At 36.2% G+C, this 13,781-nt stretch overlaps 1 protein-coding gene across 14 annotated transcripts in view; it reads left to right on the top strand.

Moving 5' to 3' along the window:
- LOC136036050 (fat-like cadherin-related tumor suppressor homolog) overlaps nt 1-13,781 on the top strand; it is a 401,362-nt gene that overhangs the window by 9,050 nt on the left and 378,531 nt on the right. The window lies entirely within an intron of this gene.

A 13,781-nucleotide genomic window follows, 5' to 3' on the forward strand; every position in this document is an offset into this window, starting at 1 on the left:
GTCTTGGAAGGGTACCATATTTAAAATATAACACTTATAAATCAAATAAAAGCTCGAATTTTAGCACCTTGTTGCAAGTTCACAAAATTGTGGAGGGGGGGGGGGGGGCAAATGCATTTTTTGCAAAATTAAGGGGGCAATTTCGTCATTTTTTTTATTGTGAAAATATAAACAAGACATTTTCCATGGAAGTACAAATAGAGGTGGTTGTCGAAATCTAGAGGGGAGGGCAAATATCCCCCTCCAATTGACGCCCCTGGCCTAAGGAAGTTTGATCATTTTATAGTAATCCTTCAAAAGGTCTTTTAGGGCGACCTGTTTCGGTGCCCTCTCCCGTGTATGCAATATGGAAGACCTTTTGGTGGTCCATCTATAAATCAAACATAAGTTCTACTTTTAAATGTCATCTTGTAGTAAAAAAAATGCAGTTGTTAATCATATAATGTATTCCGAACTATGATCCGATTTTTAAATGTCATTTTGAATTCTAATAGAAGTGAATGGAGTTATTTCATGATATATATCTAGATTAAGACAAAGGTTCAATCTTTACATGTCATTTTGAACTAAAAAAAAACATTAGAAGTACTAAAAACTGTGCTTTTTTTCTATTAAAACCTACCGCACACGTTGACGAAAATTTTACGGAGCATTACGTGTGGTCGTGCTTGATTTAATTGCTATAAGAACATGGTTTCAAACTCTGTCTAATAAGGCAAAGAATTCTTTTTTTTGATTTAAATCATAGCATGTCTGAAGGCTTGCTAGTGTTATAGCGTGTTTATTAGGAATCGAAGAATGGCCTTCTTTTTATGCCGGAGAACGCTTGGCTATAGACATTCACACTTGGCCCTTTCTTAATAACATGATAAATTCAGATTTTTTTTGAATCGACTTAATTGCCTCAAATTTGGTTGAAAAGCCAATAGACCTTTTCAGATGTGGCAGACTTCACCTGGAAATAAAATTTGGGTTCAATAAAATTTATAACTTGTAGTTAAGTTGGAGGGGAAACCCTCCCTCGGAAAAATGTGTAACGGATTAAAATTGCACTTTTTTTCCTGATTTTAACATAAAATTTCGAGATATTTCTGAGACTTCCAATATTCCGACTTTGAATGCCTCAAATTTTTTTGAAAAACCATATGGTTTTTGGCACTTACCTGTTATAGCGACCACACTAAAAAAATGAAGTTAGGTTAATTCTAATGAAATACACCAAAATATGATGAAATATAGTGTCTTAGAAACAGGATTATGGAAACTACAACATAGAATTATGGAAAGTGTTATATTAAATACCTAACCTAACCAACTCAATATATTAAATATTTAAACCTAACCAACTCAATATATTAAATATTTAATTAAAATATACCTTTATAGTAGTTTATCTCTTTGACACTAAGCAATTTATCTCCGAATGCAGACATAGAAACGGTTTTACTCTGATCAAGAGCTTAAGTGTGGTCGCTATAACACGTAAATACCGTTTTTTTCAAATATAGTCGAGGACCACTTCAGCAAATACAATTTGGATTAAATGAGACATTTAAAGCTTGCAATGAAACCCTCTGATGGGAGTATGGATAACTTTTTTCCGAAAAATTACACTTTTTTCTTATTTTATCCCAAGCTTCCTCGGGGTTTTTCTGAGGTTTTCCCAATATTCCAAGTTGATTCCCTCAAATTTGGTTTAAAAACCAATAGGCAAAGCCGTATCCTTGGAGTTAGGGTGTTTGACCCCCCCCCCCCACCCCGAATTATTTGTCCCACCCGTAACGTAACAAAAGATTTATATAAACCAATTTTTGATGTGTTTTTAAAGTTTTTTTTAACCCCCCCCCCCAAAAAAAAAAATTCCTAAATGCATCCCTGCCAATCGGTCTTCAATGTGGCAAAAGAATACAAATAAAACATACAAAAATAAAATTAGAAGAATTAGAAAAATAAGAAATTAGAAATTAGAAAAATAAAATTAGAAGAATACAAGCAAACATACAATAAAACATACAAATAAAATTTGGAAACAAAACATTTGAAGCTTCTACTATCGCCTTAAAGTTTACAAATGCACTGGAAGGGGACTCACCCCCTCCTGGAAAATGGGTAACGGATTAGGATTGTGTTTTTTCTGATTTTAACCCAAAACTACTCGATGTTCTTCTGGGATTTTTCCAATATGCCGACTGGAAAACATAAAGTTTGGTTGAAAGGCCAGAAGGTCTATTCAAATGTGGCTGAGATCCACTTCTACAAATAAAATTTCGATTAAATAACATATATAAAACTTCTACTATCACCTTAACGTTTATAAATGGATTGGAGGGGGGAAAATAGGTAGCGGGCTAAAATTATAATTTTTTCTCTGGTTTAACGCAAAACCTTCTCGGAGTTTTTTCCGTATATTTTCCAAACATTCCCTGTAATGTTTTCTCGTAACAACATCCATATAGTTAATCTATTTATGACATATTTTGGAATTTGTAAGTTCCAAGAATGGAGCTTTTTATGATAGAGAATGATTGGCTAAATTGACATTTACACTTGGCGCTTTCCTTAATTGTATAATAAATTTGACTTATTTTGGATCGCATTTTTGGTTAAAAAAAACTTCAGGGTAAAAAGATTCCAGATTTGGTTAAAAAACAAATATTAAAAACATGTTGTTATGAACGCGATTATGTAACTAAGCATATCGTCTGGCCCAAAACTAAAGCGTGGACCTTACTTTTTTTTCAAAAATTAAGCTCTTGAGCTCTTTCTTAGTTTGAGTGACCATTTCCCCATGGAAGGGTATATCTTGTGCCCTCCCGTGCCCTCTTAGTGTCCTGGAAAACTGGCGGAAAGTTCCGATTTACTTGACAAAAAAAGACATTGTTGGAACATTCAAAAGGATACTTTGTCGCTGAATGATTTAGGCTGTTTTTGAAATTACCAAGTGCTACTGAGGGGAAATTGTAGTAAAATAAGTTGAAGACCCTCCAAGAGAGTGTCGTCTGGGTCAACGAGAGTTTACTGCATCTAAATAGAACATTTCATAACCCCTTTTGTCTCCTTCATAAGGGAGCCAGATATTGGACAAGTATACCGCACCCAGGGCCGTATCCAAAATTTTTGTTAGGGGGGTAAAAAATTCCGAATGGGGTCTTACAGAAAACGATAATTATCAAGGTTGTGTCTGCAAAAGTTTATTTATATGTATTTTTTTTACTTTTGCTTGAGCTGGGTGAATTTTTTTTGGGGGGGGTCAATTTGAATAAACCCCCTCCCCTGGATACGGTCATGACTGCATCCCTGGTCCTTTGTTAGTTTGATTTCGGCAGCCATTATTGGTTTCATACTCAATCGAGATCAACCGATCTTACCCCTTGATTCTTCCATCGGTCCTTTTAGGACTAATTGAATTTGGATGGGCTTGGCTTGCATCACATGTGGCTGGGGAAACTGATCATAACTGGGATGACCTGTTCCTGTATCTCCATATCTCGGTGGATCTTGGAGAGCGAGGGAGACCCAACTCTTCTCTAAAGCCTAGCTATTATATATCCATTGAGAGAGACTGTGAACCTAGCCCCATCCCTCAGAACCTGATTATTTTGTGATATTTTCTGCAGATTCCACACTAGTCACATAATGATTTCCCTTGACCAAAAAAGTTCTGCGTTTGTGCTTGTGCTCTCTGTTAAACCACCGAACATTGGTGCACACAGTAAGGCTTGTTGCCGTATGACTTCTGTCAAATCGTCTTTTGCATTTTGACGAATCCACGCTTTCTTGGAAAGTATTCTCTCTACGCTTTCTCTTTTGGAAAATTGTTCCTTAACCTATTAAACCACCGTAGGATATTTTAAAAGACGAAACGGATCAATCTGAAGGTGAGGGAACAGAATAAAAGAAAGATTTATTTTAATGTTTTCCAACAGATGAGAAACAAACACTTCCCTTTGGATTTTGCGAAGTAATCTGTCCTAGTGATTATTCCCACTTGTCGTACTATAGAACAGTATTTGGATCTTCTCGTGACCGTACCTAGTAAAATGATTCCCAAAGGATTTTATGTTTCTCAGCAAAGTTTCCTTCTTTGAGGAAAACTGAATGAAAAAGAAAATTTATTTCCTATAAAAGGCATGGAATAATTCTGACCAAAAGCGTAAGTTTAACTGAGCTAGGGAATATGGGTAAAGAATAAACGAGCAAAAGGTTCATACCAATAAAAGGTTGAAAGCAAAAGTTTTATATAAAAAACTGGTATAAAGTGGGATCAATGCTGAAAAAAAACGATTTACGATCTGGCTTCGCTTGTCAGTGGTAAATTGGGATAAACTATCTTTAAGATATGGGAAAACACCGTAAAATGGCCCAAAATAGCAGATTCTGACTTCAAAAATAACTGTCTCGCATAAGCATTAAAACGTCCTCCCCACAAGCCGAAAAAAAGAACAAAACGCAGAAGAAAAAAAACCATTCAGATGCGGTTTGGAGTTAAAATAGAAAAAATAATAAAGAAGTAAAATGTAGGTTGTTTTAATATGTACGCTCAGGTCCGACAATTTTTCTGGGGGGGGGGGGCTGGGATTAGGAGAATTTTCACAGGATTGAGCCGAAAACACAGACAGCAATTTTTTGGGCCATAGGCCTATTTTTTCTTGGGTTTCCTTTCAAACAAGCTTGCGGGTAAGAGCCTCCGCTTCATGTAAGTGTGCTTGTCAGGGGTGGTTTTAGGGGGACGCGTAGGGGCACTTGCCCTGGGTATAGATATATTAGGAACGCAAAGTTTCAAATAAGTAATCTAATGGTTATAACCCTTTTCTAGTTTTTGAAAATTTATATTTATCAAAAAAAGTAGAGGGAGTTAGTTAGCTGTAAAGCGAAGAAAAGAATCAAAACTTTCATTTTTTCCCCATATCTTCACCACCATTCCTTGAAATAAAAGTAAGTTGACCGAATTTAATTAATTTTAAGTTTTTTTGTGATATTCTATATTCAGGTTTTGTAAATAAATGGAAATATCTTTTATAAATAAAAATTTTGTCAAAATTTGGCCTAATTTTTTTTTGGGAGAAGGGGGGTGCTCATGAAGATTTTGCCGCGAACTGTCACTGACGCTTGTCAAGTTTCAAACAGGACGTATATGACTTTCAGCGCGAACGCGAATTTAAATTTTGCGCTAATAATACTTGCTAGTTGTCAACAAATGATTAATATTAGTAAATTCCTTTAATCCTAATAATCATTTTAAGCCTTGCATTTGGTTGGCAGTCATGTTTATTAATTGTTCACAGAAACTTCTGTTCAACACCGCTAAAATTGATAGATGCGTCTTTGGCATACCGCTTCAAGAATGACAACTGATTTTTGATTGATTTGAATATGGATAATTTGTGAAGTATCTAATTGTTTCCCTTCTACAAATGTTTGTTACCGCCCTGCTCTTAAATGTTTGGGGAAAGGTAAACAAACTATGCAATTCATCAAAAGTCTCGCCTCAAAGATTTTGACACACAACACATAAATCCGTTGGAACTCGCTGGTTTCAACATTGTGTTAAGCTCCGTTAAGCTGTAAAATTACTTCAAGAACGTTTTGGGTGTTCAAGTTGTGTGCCATTTTGGATACCTGTTACCATAGCTGTTGTTTTAACTTTGCTGTTGTGTACTTTGTTTATTAAGCCCTTTTAGTTGATCTTATTTCCCCTAAATAAATGCATAGACACGGCTGATGACATACCTGCAAAAACGGAAGGAGACCTCCCTTTAAGTAGGTCTAAATCAAGGATGTATATAGGCTTCTGGCCTTGGGACCAATATGCCCTTGAAATCACAAGAATTACAATTTGCCTTATGTTTTCTTCTGATTTACCTGTTTTTGCATCTTTCGAATTGCTCCCTCCCTTCTAATGTGGAAAGAATGGTCTAAGACGTTCTTTGGAACACCTATGAACTCCTCCCCCTTAAGGTTGGGCCCGGTGAATAACTTCTGAGGCCGCAAAGCCCTTTTTTCTGTGAATATAAACGGAATATTGTATTAAATATAAAAAGAACCAGTGAAAATTTCAATGATGACAGTGAATGATTCACAACTAGAAACCTTTATCAACAATGAAAAAAAAGAGAAAAACTAAAGTAAACAACTCAGAAAAAAAAATGAATAACAAAATGAAAAACTCTTATGCACCCCGTAAATTAAAGAAGCTAAAAAACAGAAAACTCACATCTGCAACCTATTGCAGTTCAATTCTTCGGCAAAAGTAATGAACACGCTTCTTAGTGATGACACTGTTCTCACAGAATAGTGAGCACACTATGTGGACCAGGTTCTGTCACTTTTTAGGCCCTTTTACAGGAGTTGTTTTGGAAAGGGTATCTAAATTCTTCAGAACCCCAAAATACAGGTTAATTATATCAAAAACAAAGGAAATCGGAGACGAATTGTTAAAATCTAGAAGCATCGTGAAGGGGGGGGGGTAGTCCCGCTAAATATGTGCCTTATCTGTACATATGGTTGGAGAGTAAGCTATTGACCTGACTGGTGCTGCATAAGTGCAATTTTTGGCCTGTTCCATATCAGGAGGATCATGTATTTTGGATCTGATTTCACTCCTGATGGATCTTTGAGGGAACTGGGTGTCGGAAAAACAAGCTGCTTTTGGCGCTATGCGACCTCATAAAACTCAGGGATACATTTTGGAAAATACAAATGTTTGCTTCCCGCGTAGTTTTACTCACTTGGAGAATCCAATATAAGAGTGCTATTAAGAGGGTGTAGATCGATTTCTATTGGGTTGCGCCCACTATTACAAAAGTTACCTGATAATATAATTTCTCAAGAGATCTAATAGCGCCCAGATTTTTTTTTGTATAATCCGGAAGTTGCATTTGCCTTGGTCTATTACACGGCTGCCCAGTAGAATCAGATAAGTTCGAAACAATTTTAGTTGAATTCATTAAAATTTGGATATTAACTGAAGTTTGAAATTTATCTGGTGTCCAATATGAAATTCTTCTGATAGTTGGCAGATTCCTTGGCTTTCAAGCATGTTTGGTTGAGTATAAAATTATAGGGCTAGGTGCAAGGCAGTATCCATATGGGGGGGGGGGTGAACCCCCTGCCAAAATGGACGCCCACTGATGGACTGGACTGGTGGATCTGATTTCACTCCTGATGGATCTTTGAGGGAACTGGGTGTCGGAAAAACAAGCTGCTTTTGGCGCTATGCGACCTCATAAAACTCAGGGATAATTTTGGAAAATACAAATGTTTGCTTCCCGCGTAGTTTTACTCACTTGGAGAAGCCAATATAAGAACGCTATTAAGAGGGTGTAGACGGAGTTATATAGGGTTGCGCCCACTATTCCAAAAATTACGCGATATTATAATTTCTCAAGAGATCTAATAGCGCCCAGATTTTTTTTTGTATAATCAGGAAGTTGCATTTGCCTTGGTCCATTACACGGCTACCCAGTAGAATCAGATAAATTCGAAACAATTTCAGTTGAATTCATTAAAATTTGGATATCAACTGAAGTTCGAAATTTATCTGGTGTCCAATCTGAAATTCTTCTTATAGTTGGTAGATTCCTTGGCTTTCAAGCATGCTTGGTTGAGTATAAAATTATAGGGCTAGGTGCAAGGCAGTATCCATATTGGGGGGGGGGGGTGAACCCCCTGCCAAAATGGATGCCCACTGAAAATTGACCCTGCTGAATGTCTTCCTTATTTTAGTTATTATTCGTCATTCCAAGTGAACATATATCTTAGTATCCTTCATTCTTTGTGAACAATGATCATTGTGAGCAAATAGGCTACAGTTATGAGCCAGCTCAGTAATTTGCCGGTAATATACCAACTTTATAATGATTTACCTTTAATTCATTCAGTATCCAACAGGCTCAATTAGATATCGTAACCTTTTTCAATTTTGTTTGTGATTTCAGGAAACAAAACAAACTAAATGTTTCTTTTTCAATTTACACTACATCATCAAGCTACAAGGTATCGAAGAGACATATTGTCTGTTAATTGTCTGTTAACATCTGTTAATTGTTTTCGATAACATTGCAGAACATCGGAAATGATTGTTGATTTGATAAAATTATAAATCAGAATGGAATCAATACATTCTTCAATGATTAAATTTATTTCTTTCTATCAGAAAGATTACATGGATGTGTTTATGGAATAAAGTACCCACAACTGGTGGGGGTGGGGGTACAGATGTTTGATTCAGCCCTATGACCGTTCTAGAATTATCTTTTGAAATTTTTGAAGAGGAAAAATCGCCGAACGCACACAAGTAGGGGAATGAGCCTATGCCCTTGGGCTTGAAGAATATTTGCCGTTTTTTCTGCTTTACACTTCAAAAATAGTTCCTGCCGTTTACCAGTATAGATAGAACGATACGTATTCATTTGAAAAAAAAAGGCTATTTGTTTGAAGGATTGGGCTAAAACAATCACAAAGCACGAAAAGCTAAACCAGAAAAAGTAGCTAGTCGCCAAAAAAAGTAACAAATAACTATAAATAATTTGTACAGCAGGCTCATGCAGTTTACTTATCCTATTCACACATCTTTCCTAAAACTATCACTGTGAGGCAGGCACATACCCAGACACTTTTTTTGGGGGGGGGGAGGAGAGTAGCCTATAATCAAAATTTTTTATTAAGCGTATTCAGAAAATTTGGGATTTGGAGGGGATGCCTCATGAGGTAGGCCTACGCCCTTCCCGTAAGGGATTGACGATGCTCAACGTTTCTGCCCATGTTTTGAGGGATAAAGCTTATTGACGCGGTATGGTCACTGACACGTGACCCTGTCCATAGACGAAAACGGGACCAGAAAGGATAAAAAAACTGATTGCCATATACCTGTAGGTGGTACATTGCTATATCCCAAGAGATGCTCACGTCACCTAATAAAATTTGGTACTTGTGTATTATTCAGAACACACTCAATAAGTGAAGTTAGGTTCTTTCGTGAAACACACTACGATGGAGATGCATTTTAATTAAATATTTGATACTTGTTTATTATTCAGTTGATTCAATTCAATTCAATTCATAACACACTCGAGAATTTTGCTGAGAAAATCCGGTTTCATAGCCACAAAGACAAAACTCAATTTAGTTTGCTACACATAGTGATAGAAGATAGTGTCTGAACATAGATTTTGAAATGAAGATTTTGGATTTGCCAAAGACTGTAAAATTTTGTCGACCCAGAAACCGGTGCCTCTACCAAAAAAGTGGAAAGAATGTGGGGTTCCGTAAAGTGGCTTAATAAAAGGCACCGATGTACATCCCGCCATCATTTACAATGATGCTTAGTAGAGTACATGTGGCGGACCTCCTTTTAACGGGATTCTTAACGACATTAGTGCGTTCTGAGTACATATGTCTAAGCTGTAATTTTACGATTTTCCTAATAAAGTATAATATTTTCATCATGTTTTGTTTTATTTCATTAGCTTTATCAAAAGTTTTTGCTATATATTTGGACATTAGGGGGGGTGCACTATATCAAATACCTAACTTAACCTAACCACCTCTATATATAAAGTATATAATTAAAATGTACCTGCATCGTAGTTTGTTTCACGAAAGAACCTAACTTCACTTACTGAGTGTGTTCTGAATAATACACAAATACCGAACAAACGTACTTCTGTACTTCTAGAGTGTATTCAGGATAATACACAAATATCGAAATGTTATTTGTTAAGGTTTTAGGCTTTAAGACTGTCTTTGGTCATTTGAATTAACTATAAAGTTTTTTAACCAGGGATAATTAAAAGGGGTATCAACAGGAATTAATCTACATGGCGGCGCTGAGCTGGAATATGATTCTTCCGCTTCAAAATGTTTACTATGTCCAAATTGTTTATCATAATATCCAGTCATCCAGCTGCTTGAAATTGTAGACAAGCGGGTTGATGGCCATTCTGTTCTTTGTCTGAGTACAGGAATGACTAAGTAGTCAGCACTGGATCACTCAACCTACGTTGCCAATTTTGGAATTGGTTTTCAGGCTAGCTGTCTCACATTTTGTTTTATGACTAATTATTCTGAGTCACGTGGTTACAAACAATATTTCTCGATTTATTTTTTTACTTATCAAGATGCAGTTTGGGGTGTAATAAAGGGATTGACTATTATGTGGACTCGAATTTTTGGGGTACTTAAGCAAGGCCGTATTCAGGGGATTTAGGGGGTTTGACCCCTCCCCCGAAAGAATCCTGGATGAGGCCCTGCGTTTGCATGATACAGCGACCACACCAAAGATGTGAAGTTAGGATATTTCTAAGGAAATATACCAAAATATGGAAAATATAATACTTTAGTTACAAAATTATGGAAAGTAGAATGCTCAGAACGCATTATATTAAATACCTAATCAACTTCTGTATATTAAATATTTAGTTAAAGTATAGGCCTACCTGCATTGTAGTTTATCTAACTCAGGCTAAGCTGAATATCTCCGAGTGGACACATAAAACCGGTTTCATTACAGATCAAGAACAAAGTGTGGTCGCTATAACATATAAGTGCCATTTTCGGCTCGTTAAACTCATCGATTTTAATTTATCGATGTTTTAGTCATGTCCAAGAAGAATGGTATTTTGTCAAGCCGACCAATGGCTCAATTTTATGAAAGTTGAAAATGTCTTCATGCACACACAGCGAATGAAATGGTTTAATGTCTAAAATGAGTTTCTTTTCTATTGTTATTCTTTTGGTATCCCTGAAGATGGTGGCTTTAGGCTTCCTTGTCTCACGCTTGACATGTGTGACCCCCTCCCCAATTAATGACTGTTTAATGTGTACAAGACTTGCACCCAAGAGAGGAGGGTGTTTTGACAAAGTCCTAGAGAATTTCAATATCAAAGGGTCGTCCACTTTCTGCCACATCGTGTACTTCTTGGGAGTACCACTTGTCCGGGACAGTTCGGCCACGCTTGGTGCTCTTTAACCACACTCGGCAAGCGATGCCTGGTGTTCGTGATTTCCGAAAGTTGTACCCCTCTTGATAATTATTTTGTGACTAAAATAAACATATGTTATATAATTCAGCCTGTTTTTAATTATTTATTTTATTTTAGTATTTTCTTTTTATTCAGTGAATGCTGTTAGTTAGAAAGAATTTTTTGTACTTATCGGTTATATAATAAACACGTAACATAAATTTTCGACACAAGAAACTGGTCAAGTAACTTTTTTACACTCTCGATCATTTGGATGGCAAAGATCAGATGAGATAGTAACCGCTTAGTTTGCTTTGACTAGTGATAAAATATAGTGTCTCACCATGGAGGTACATCCCGCCATCATTTGCAATTATACTTAGTAAAGTACATGTGGCGGACGGCAATAAAGGCAGAAGGAAGACCTCCTTTTAACGCGATTCTCAAGTTCATTTCTGCGTTCTCGGTGCATAATTCTAAGTTGTAATTTCACAATTTTCCTAATAAGTTATTATATTTTCATCATATTCTTTTTTATTTCAATAGCTTTATCAAAAGTTCACCTTTCGAGTTTTTATTATATAACATATAAGCACCAAATTTTTTCTTAAAAGTTTTTTTCCGCTTGGATGTCAGACCTGATGTACAAAGGGGCTAGAGTTGCCCTTGAAAAGTCCTTACAGCTAATTCCTCGCAATATAAATTGGAAGGGTTCTTTGGCCATAAACGTTCACTTGTGGTGCATCAATGGTCACATTCTTCAAAACTATAAAACTTGGCGTCCATGTTCTTTTGAATAAAATTTCTATATGCTTCACTATTTGTTATTGAAGATATCCTCCTTCCCCCCTTATGCTAATAACAGTTGATTGTCACTTCCTGTATTAATGATTTGGAATAATTGGAATCCTCACTGCAATAAAGGAAATTCAATTTTCTTTTTTGTTTTCACGTATATTCATTATTACTATCCCAATTCTTTGGAAAATTTTAATTTGTTAGTATAAACTCTTGATTTCTTCCAAGACCAGTTTGATACCCTGATAAAATAAATCCTTATGCTTAGCCAGGAAAGACTGAGATATATTTACCATGGAATATTTCTCTTTCTTTGTGCTTAGGAGACGGGTAAAGAGCAGGGGTATCAATGGGTGAGAGGTTAGTGTAGAAGTTTCCCTCGTATATTTTTGCCCCCCTCTTAGATTTCGAAAAATACCGTTTTTTAGTATTTATTGGAAAACATCTGTTTTTGTGTTTTCATCGAAAAAACAGCAACATTAACACCCTAGATTGAGTAAAATACATATTGTATTTCCCCTACAGTTTTGTGATTTGGTGCCCCTGCTGAAGACACCCAGTACAAGGGCTACATGGCCTCAGAAGTTTTGGTTCTAAAGGCGTATTTGACAGTCACGTACATTGAAAGGTCTTGGCAAAGCAAGATCTTGATTTCTAAGTATTCACGATATAGCAAAAAAGTGATCTTTTTTTCATTTTTTAGACAGCAGAAAAGAAAGATACTGAATCTTTTATTATTATTTTTTTAGATTTATCTGCTGCCTATCTTCTCACTTCATTTGGTGCTCGATGCAGACGCTTGGTTTTGCAATTATAGTATGTCCGAACTAGGTTCCCGCTGTAGAAAACCAGTGAAATATGTTTCCCCCCCACTTATTACTAGGTCTCGATCACATCTAACTCGAATATTGGGTATACTTTGTTTTATCATAGGACAGTCCAGCCGGCTACATTTCGCAAGTAGTGGAAAGCTTCCTGGCTAGGCATTCCCGAGCTACAGCTAAAAGTGTTAAGGCCCATTCACAATGAGATTTTGCTAATATAAATTCAGTCCAGTCCGAAATCCGGTATTAGCTTTTGCTGATCTTGTGAAATCTCGAAATTAGTGAAATCTCGTTGTGAACGGGCCTTAAATAAAAGATAGCGAATTTTACAGTTTTGGCAAGAATGCTTTTCCTTGTTATTTCCCCTTGCTCGTTTAACCGGAAGTAAGAAAACTTGGCTAATTTATGGAACATGTCAAATAAAAATTTGACTAGGTTATGTTTATCAACTGATAACAATAATCACTTTAGCGAGATATTTCCTTTTCATCTAGCAGTTCTTCCAAGTTATTATTTTGAATTTCGCAATTTTCAGATTTACTCTGTGGGTTATCATGGTAACTGTAACCTAGTAAAGGACAAACCTTGGCCAACAGTAACCCAAAATTAATTATTTTGGAACCAAATCGGAAAGAAATAGAAAGTAACCTATACCAGTGGAATCACCCTGACCGAAAACCCCTTTATATGAGACTTACGGTCCCCTGGCTTGAACAACAAGGATGATCACTTGGAAGTTGTTAATTATACGGAACACACCCAAGAAGTGAAGTTAGGTTAACCCTAATGAAATATACCAAAATATGATGAAAATATAATGCCTTAGAAACGAAATTATGGAAACTACAGCAGAAAATAATGGAAAGCAGGCCGCCTAGAACACATTGTATTAAATACCTAACCACTTCTATATATTAAATATCTAATTAAAATATACCCAAATCGTAGTTTTTCTCACTCGAAATAACCAACTCATAACTGATTGCAGAAAGGCAAACCGGTTTTGTCAGAACTTACAGAGCGAAATTCTTGAGTGTGTTCCGTATAATTAACAAGTAGGCTACCAATCACTTTTTTTGCATGGGAAGCACTTGTGTCGTGTTTTTTCCTTCTTCATTGCTAGCGGGGCACTGGAAACCTCGTAGAAAAGTGCTTAAGCATTCATGTTAAAGGAAATTGTTACATTTGGGGTATGACC

This window comes from Artemia franciscana, chromosome 15 (genome assembly GCF_032884065.1).
Source record: "Artemia franciscana chromosome 15, ASM3288406v1, whole genome shotgun sequence".
NCBI classification, from domain to species: Eukaryota; Metazoa; Arthropoda; class Branchiopoda; order Anostraca; family Artemiidae; genus Artemia; species Artemia franciscana.